The sequence below is a fragment of the Bos indicus genome, chromosome 26, assembly GCF_029378745.1.
Source record: "Bos indicus isolate NIAB-ARS_2022 breed Sahiwal x Tharparkar chromosome 26, NIAB-ARS_B.indTharparkar_mat_pri_1.0, whole genome shotgun sequence".
Lineage (NCBI taxonomy): Eukaryota > Metazoa > Chordata > Mammalia > Artiodactyla > Bovidae > Bos > Bos indicus.
Genome location: NC_091785.1, coordinates 31,074,412 through 31,081,785, shown reverse-complemented (window position 1 = coordinate 31,081,785; position 7,374 = coordinate 31,074,412). Strand labels below are relative to the sequence as shown.

Below are 7,374 nucleotides of genomic sequence, written 5' to 3'. Positions count from 1 at the left end.
TCTCCTCGGGACACGACCTTTCATACCTCCTTGCGTCTGTACATGCTGTTCCCTCTGCCTGGATCATGTCTTCCTTTCTTCTTAGGCTTTAAGACACAGCAATATGTCACCTCCTCTGTGAAGTCTTCGCTGATCCCTCCAGACTGACTCAGCCCCTCCATCTGTTTGCCCACAGCTTTGTGTATAGTTCCTCATTGCAGAAGCACACGTGTGAACAGACAACTCAAGAAAAGCATTTTGTAAAGTGCAGAGGACTGACTACTGGGCAGCTCCTGGTTCCTGATGAATTAGTGAACTCCTCCAGTGGAGAAAATCACCCTCTTTGCTCCTCTCGGTCTAGAAGGCACTGGTTCCTCCTCTCCTCCTTAGAAATGTTTTCTGAAATAGACAAGCTCTGTGTCAAGCCCCAGGCGTACCAACTTCAGGCACCTCGAACCCTAAGTCCTGATGTTCTTTCATTCACGGCTGCCTCCAAGTGATTCAGAGCAATCACGTGTCTCCTCGAGAAAGAAGGTTACACGGGGCCCCAACGTGGGAGATGGCTGGTTTTTTCCCATGTGAACGAGTGACACAAGATAGGAAAATAGAAATGGACAGAGGACTCCACCCCACGGCTGACTGGCCTCACTGAGCTAAAAAGGAGAACGGGGTTTTACGACCCAGGCAAGAACAATGAATTGGCTTGTGGGGAGGAAAAGAGATGGAATTTTCTTGAGCTAAAGGGACTAAAAATAGTGTGACGTTTTCCAAGAGGCTGTCGTGGTACTTCAGGATGTGGCTACAAAGCATTTATTTCAACAGCAATTGGCGAGCTCAAAGCCAAGGCCATTCCCCAGGACAGTCACAGTGCCGGTGGCAGGCTGCTCACCCAGCTCCAGGGACCAGCAAGAGCTACAGCCGCTCCCATCTCCCCATCTTTCTCATGGATGCTCCCCCTGGAATTCCCTCCCATCTCCCCTACACTGAATCTCATCACCCCAAGCCCTGAGTTCCAGCCACTCCTCTGAGCGGCACTTCTCCAACATTTTCCATCAAAGCACCCCCCAGAGCAGAGTAGAAATTGTAATGGAAAGTTGGAGGGGGGAGGGGAGGGAAAGCTGAGAATTGCCTGTCAAGGCCTCCACAAGCATGAAATTCCCTCCAAATCTGTTTTATCCTAAGAATTTACAAAAGAACTGACTCTTCCAAAAAAAAAAAAAATCACTGTTTAAATATCAATTTGTTCTCTGATCTCACAGTTATAGCACCACCCCAGAAAGGAGAGCTGTGTTTACCTGTGACATCAAGAGCTCAGTGTGGCCAGTGTGGGTGTCCCACAGTTACAGAACAAGGGCCTTCATGGAGGACCTCAGCCTCAGTGCTCCTTCAGCCATTGAAGTAAATCATCCCTCCATCTGTCCATTCATCCATCCCTCCATCTGTCCACTCATCCACCGGTCCATTCTTCCATCCATCCACCCATCCATTCATTCAACAGGCCTTTACTAAGCTCTTTTTAAATGCCCAGAACTAGTGATGAAGCCAGGAGGGTCGCAGGCCTCCAGGAACTGTCTCATGGAAGAAACATGAGACAAGGCATTTCACAGCTCTGTGACAAGTGTCCTACCAGGGGAAAACCAGAGGTTTGGGGAACCGGGCGGGGGGGGGGGGGGGGGGGGGGGCGCGGGGATTGGAAAAGCCTTTGTTCCAGGGAAAACACAAACCAGTCTGTACCCCAGGCTAACAGCTGAGATCCACGTGTCCTCAGGCAGTCAGTGAACCACTCAGTTTCCTGGCCTGTGAACTGGGTATAATAGCTTCGCACCGTTTTCATTGGGACTAAATGAGTTATTCAGTGCAAAGCGCTTCCTACTAAGTGTTCAATAAATATGATATATTAAGCTGAGGCCAGAAGAATGGATGGAATTGGGCTGCAGGGATGGGGCCGAGATAGAGGAGGAGGGAGAAAAAGAGTGTGTTCCAGACAGAGGGAACAACATGTTTAAGAACAAATATTCAATAAATATTTGAACTCATAAATTCTTTAAGGGAAGTGAGAGTAATACAATCTCCGTAAGCTGTGTCCTTTATCTATTGTTCCCCAGAATGAGTGTTTATGTGTGTGCGTGAGTGTGTGTGTGTATAGCTGGGTGGCACCACAGCAAGGCAGCCACAGGCCAGCCTGCTGCATTTTTCTAACCAGATCATCAGATTTTTGGGGGCAGAGACTGAGTCTTCTCCTCTTGAAGTCTCATAGCCCAGAGCCTTTAACTCCCCTGGTTTCTCAGTGTCCCCCTCTAACCCTGTTGGGGCCCCCCCATTTCCCTAGTGACTGTTTAGAGGCCAGGGGCCTATTACAGTGGGGAAGGAAGTATGGATGCAAATAATGTGTTTGATCACCACCTGCCCTCCTGCAAAAACAGAAGAAGTTTGAACGTTCAGTAGGCAACCTGAACTTAAATCCTGGGAAGTCTCTCCTCTCCCCCTCTTTCTGCTCTATCACCACCACTTCCATCCTGGGGAAAGGCCTTGGCCAAGAACACTAGAGAGAGCTCATGGATGACATGAGAAATACAGGCAGGGGGGCACAGAGCCTTGAACTTTCGGTCAGAAGGCCTGGACTCAAGTCCCCGCTCTGTCAGCTGACAGCCCTGTGACCTGGGGTGGGTCTCCTGGGACTCCAGTCCAGAGAGCACGCTGTGGTCCCACAACAAACTGGTTTAGGGGAGCAGGGGTATGCAGTAGGGAAACCAACCATTCTGGCTTTCCCGGGACCGAGGGATTCCCTGGGATTCAGGACTTGCATGCCAAGGCCAGGAAAGTCTCAGACACACAGGGATGAGATGGTCGCTCACAGCTTTGGTTCTCCCTCTTGGTTCTGGCTCCTCCCCTCCCCAGACCCAAGTCACATGTCAGCACAGAGCAGCCTCTGGGCCCTTTGGCCCCACGGCTGACCCATGGGACCCCATCTATGCAGGAAGGAGGCAGAGGAGGAACAAGACTTCCGAGTTGCCACCACCGGGTTTCCACAGGTTGGCATCAGTCCATTGCTTGAGACAGGAGGGTGGGGTAGATTCTCTTAGAGACTCAATGTACGGCCAATCCAGTCTAGCCAGGTGACCACAGCCCTGACAGCCGGGAAGCCTGGTCCATGCCACTCTCCAGAGTCTTGGGGAGATGGGATTCATGACAACCCCAGTTGGCACTGAGCCCTCTACTCCTCCCCACAAGAGCTTATTGGGCTCATCAACCTGATGCTGGCAAGAGGCTGCAGGGTGGTCTCAGCTGGGCCCCCACCCCACCACACCAGGAGCTCCAGGAGAGCCCCCTGGGCCTCTGCTCAGACCCGCACAGGCTGCCCTGCCATGGAGATCACCGCAAGCACCCTGCCGCCCTATCGGAGAGACATGCTGTGTTTTCAATTACAGTCCCCGTTTCTTTCCTGGTTTGGGCTCGAATGCCAGGCTATATTAGGTCATGCCGAGCCGGCCCTGTTGTGCTTTCTCATTAGCCGCATCACATCGTATTTTTAGGGGCAGCCAAGACCAAGACAATGCCAGAGAGCTGCTTTTCTTCCTGAGTCCCCAAACACCACCTCCGTAAAAAGATTATGCTGGGAGGTCCAAGGGCCCCCGTAGCTGCTGCTGCAGACAGCAAAGGCACCGGCTCTGAGAGGAGTGGCAAGTGATTGGATGGACCAGAGGCAATGAGGGAAGTGGTCCCTCTGCCTGTCTTTTCGTCCACTTCAGACACCTACCGTTACCACCCCAAAGCCACGTGGAGTTCCTGGTTTCTCGTGCCCTGGGACAAAAGGACAGAGATCCAAGACTCTTGTGAGGACCAGACTGCCTTCCCCAGAGCAGCCTCTCCTGTCCCTCCCATCTTTTTGCAGACCCAGAGCACTGCAATGTGAGGTTCCCATACTCCGGGGTCTTCCCTGTCCCTCACCACTACAGCAGGAACATTAAAGCTTGCAAAGCACTGCTTCCTCCATGGTCTCATCTGACCTACCTGTGAGGGTGGTGTTAGGATACCTATTTTACAGATGGGGAAACTGAGGCAGTGAAAAGGGAGGTGATGCGTCCAAGCCACAGAGGAGTAAGTAGACGGGTCGGCCTCCACATGGCCCCAGGGGCTCGGCTCGGCTCAGAGCTGGACCCAGATGCCCATTCTTGTCCACACACTGGAAACCAGGGAGGGGCCACTGTTCCTCGGTTTCCTCTCCCTGAAGCTCACTGCCCACCTGCAGAGCGTGGGGGGTCCCACAAGTGCCAGCACTCTCTATACCTCACTCCCAGCCCAGCTTCCTCGAGCCAGGACAGTCACCTTCCAGGGGGCTGAGGACCAGGGAAGCAGAGAGAGAGCAAGTCCCGCCTGTGAATTTCCACTTGTCTCTGCCCTCTGTCCCTGTCCAGGCTTAGATCAGTCTCTCTCCCTCCTTACACACAGACATACACACACACGTGTGTACACAGATGAGTCTGGGATCCAGCATCCCAGAGACCCCCATGCCATCTCAGGTTGGAGGGGGAGGGGTAAGCCTGTTCCTCCAGGGAACTTTGCATGGAGCCAATGTGCAAGGGCAGAGGGTGAGGGGTGGCTCCCAGGGTGGATACAGTGGTCACCATGGGACTGAGATAATAGGAATGAAGGCCCATTTGAATGCAGCCATTTTGAGAACAGACTTCCCTGGTGGCTCAGATGGTAAAGAATCCACCTGCAATGCAGGAGACCCAGGTTCCATGCCTGAGTTGGGAAGATCCCTTGAAGGAAGACATGGCAACCACTCCAGTTTTCTTGCATGGAGAATTCCCACGGACAGAGGAGCCTGCTGGGCTATAGTCCATGGGGCTGCAAAGAGTTGGACACACTGAGCGACCAAGCACAGCACACACAGCTTTGAGAACAGGGCTGGTACCTTCCAGATTCCTTCATCCATGAGATCCTTAGGGTAAGACTGCAGACGGAGAGCAGCAGGACCCCCTCCAGATGTGTTCCATGCTCTCTGAGCAAGCGGGGCCAAGGCAAACCATTTGTCCGCAGCTCTTTGGCTTCCACCCCTTCACGTCAATCACAGGTCCTGGGTCAGGACAGAGACCACCCAGCAGGGCTGGGTGCCCAGGGAAGGGCACCAGAGCAGCAGGTCAGTCCACCTCGTATAAGTGGCTGCAGTCACTTTGGCTTCCACCTCAAGCCACGAATCCAGGCTGACTCTTTCGAGGCACAATGCAGCCCTGGGGCACTGAACACAGACTGGAACACAGAGCAGGCATTTAGCCTTCCTCTCACTGGCCACTACTTCCTCCCTCTTCTGGCTACTCCCCTCCACACCCAACTTCTGCCCTCAGACTCTTCCTTCACATTCAGTGGCCACTCCCACCCCCCAGAGAGCAAAGGCCCAGGACCAAAAGGCCACACTAAACACCCTCGACATGCCGGGTGCTACGATAGAGGCTGGTCGGGGGAGAAGGAGAGGTGGATTTGCAGACAACTGAAGCATACTCTTAAGCCTGCCCAGTGGTTTCAGGCTAGTTTGAGAGAAAGAAAAGGCTCAGAGACCCACCCCCTATGAAACCAAATAACAGGGCAAAACAAATATCCAGAATTCATCCCTGTACCTGGTGGAAGCAACATTTAGAAAAAGATTCTAAATGAGAAGAAAACATGGGGAATTTTAAGAGTTGATGAGACTCCAGGTTATCTAGGAAAGGTGAGAGAACTGTGGTTCCCAGACACTCCACTCCCTCTGGAATCAGCGTGTAGGGAACACGGGTCTGCAGACCACAGTGTCCATGCTCTTGACCACAAGGCTTCCTCATTTTTCACTGGACTCACCTTCACACATTATTGGCACTTACAGGATTCATGCCCAATCACCGTTGCACAGTTTTGAAGGCTGATCATCTACAAAAATGTGAAAAGAGGCAGAACGTAAGGGCAGAAAGTTGGAAACCCAAACGGCCCATGCTCTCAGCTCATATCGTTTCATTTTGCCAACTAGATCAAAGAAGAATATCCCCAAAACTCAACACACAAAAATATACACGCATTCCAACAACTTCGAAATCCTTTTCCTGGAAGGCTTACCCATGAAATAAATCACTGGGTGGCTACAGCTCCCTTTAGAAACAGTCAGGATGTAGGTCATGAACTCAGTTGCCTTCAGTGCTGATGACTGGGTTGCAGCATTTGCTCAGCCAGGGAACTGTTATGAGAACAACTGCTCTGTCCTCTTTTAGCAACACATGAAGAATAAGCTGGATCCTGGGAGCCCAGATGACCAGGAATCTTCCACCTCCTACCCACAGCATAGAAGAATTCCAGGAATCAATGGATGATTGAAAGTTCCTCTCCACTCATCCAAGGAGCTGTACCAACTCATCTTATACATTCAACCTGTTGGTTCCCATAAAACAATAAGTGCTCCCATAAAACAACAAACAACAAGTGGGTTATGGGTTTCCAACTTTCAGACAAGTTCAAAGAACTGATTAAGGCTATTGAAAACCAAAAGCAATGTTATCAACGCAGTTTGGATTAGATCGGTTCAGTTCAGTCGCTCAGTCCTGTCTGACTCTTTGAGACCCCATGAATTGCAGCACGCCAGGCCTCCCTGTCCATCACCAACTCCTGGAGTTCACCCAGACTCATGTCAATCGAGTCAGTGATGCCATCCAGCCATCTCATCCTGTCGTCCCCTTCTCCTCCTGCCCCCAATCCCTCCCAGCATCAGAGTCTTTTCTAATGAGTCAACTCTTTGCATGAGGTGGCCAAAGTACTGGAGTTTCAGCTTTAGCATCATTCCTTCCAAAGAATGATATAAGCATCTGAATGCAGAGTTTCAAAGAATTGGATTAGATAGCTGATCCTAACACAAGGACCAAGTGACGCCCAATTAAAGAAGCAAAACAACTAAATGCCCTTCAAAGTCAGGCAGCCTTCGAAGATGCAGACATAGAGAACATACTTGTGGACACAGTGGGGGAAGGAGAGGGTTGGGCGAACTGAGAGAGCAGCAGGAAACATACATATTACCATATGCAAAATAGAGAGCCCATGTGAATTTGCTGTGTGACACAGGGAGCTCAGCCCAGTGCTCCGTGACCACCTAGAGTGGGGGGATGGGAGGGAAGTTCAAGAGGGAGGAGACACATGTATTTCTGTGGCTGATTCATGTTGTTGCATGGCAGAAACCAGCACGATATTGTAAAGCAATTATCCTCTAATAAAGTTTTTTTAAAAAAATCACGTAGCCTTTGAGAATATTGATGAGGTGACTTTGACCCAAAGATCACAGGGCTGGCTCCATTAGGATTTTCTTGGTGGCAGATGACAGAAAACCCAGTTGAGATTGGCTTAAATAAAAGCAAGGGAATTTAATTGCTTACGAAAATT

At 51.0% G+C, this 7,374-nt stretch overlaps 1 long non-coding RNA gene across 4 annotated transcripts in view; it reads right to left on the bottom strand.

Annotated features, from left to right (window-relative positions):
* LOC109553241 (uncharacterized) overlaps window positions 1-7,374 on the bottom strand; it is a 46,417-nt gene that overhangs the window by 22,900 nt on the left and 16,143 nt on the right. For 2 of the 4 annotated variants that reach the window (XR_011564286.1, XR_011564285.1), the window contains exons 3-6: window positions 6,067-6,277; window positions 5,815-5,883; window positions 4,898-5,232; window positions 27-378 (exon numbers count right to left, since the gene is read on the bottom strand). This is a non-coding gene — a long non-coding RNA (uncharacterized lncRNA). Of the gene's footprint in view, window positions 1-26; window positions 379-4,897; window positions 5,233-5,814; window positions 5,884-6,066; window positions 6,376-7,374 lie in introns of all 4 variants that reach the window. The other 2 variants (XR_011564287.1, XR_011564288.1) reach the window with 2 other exon arrangements.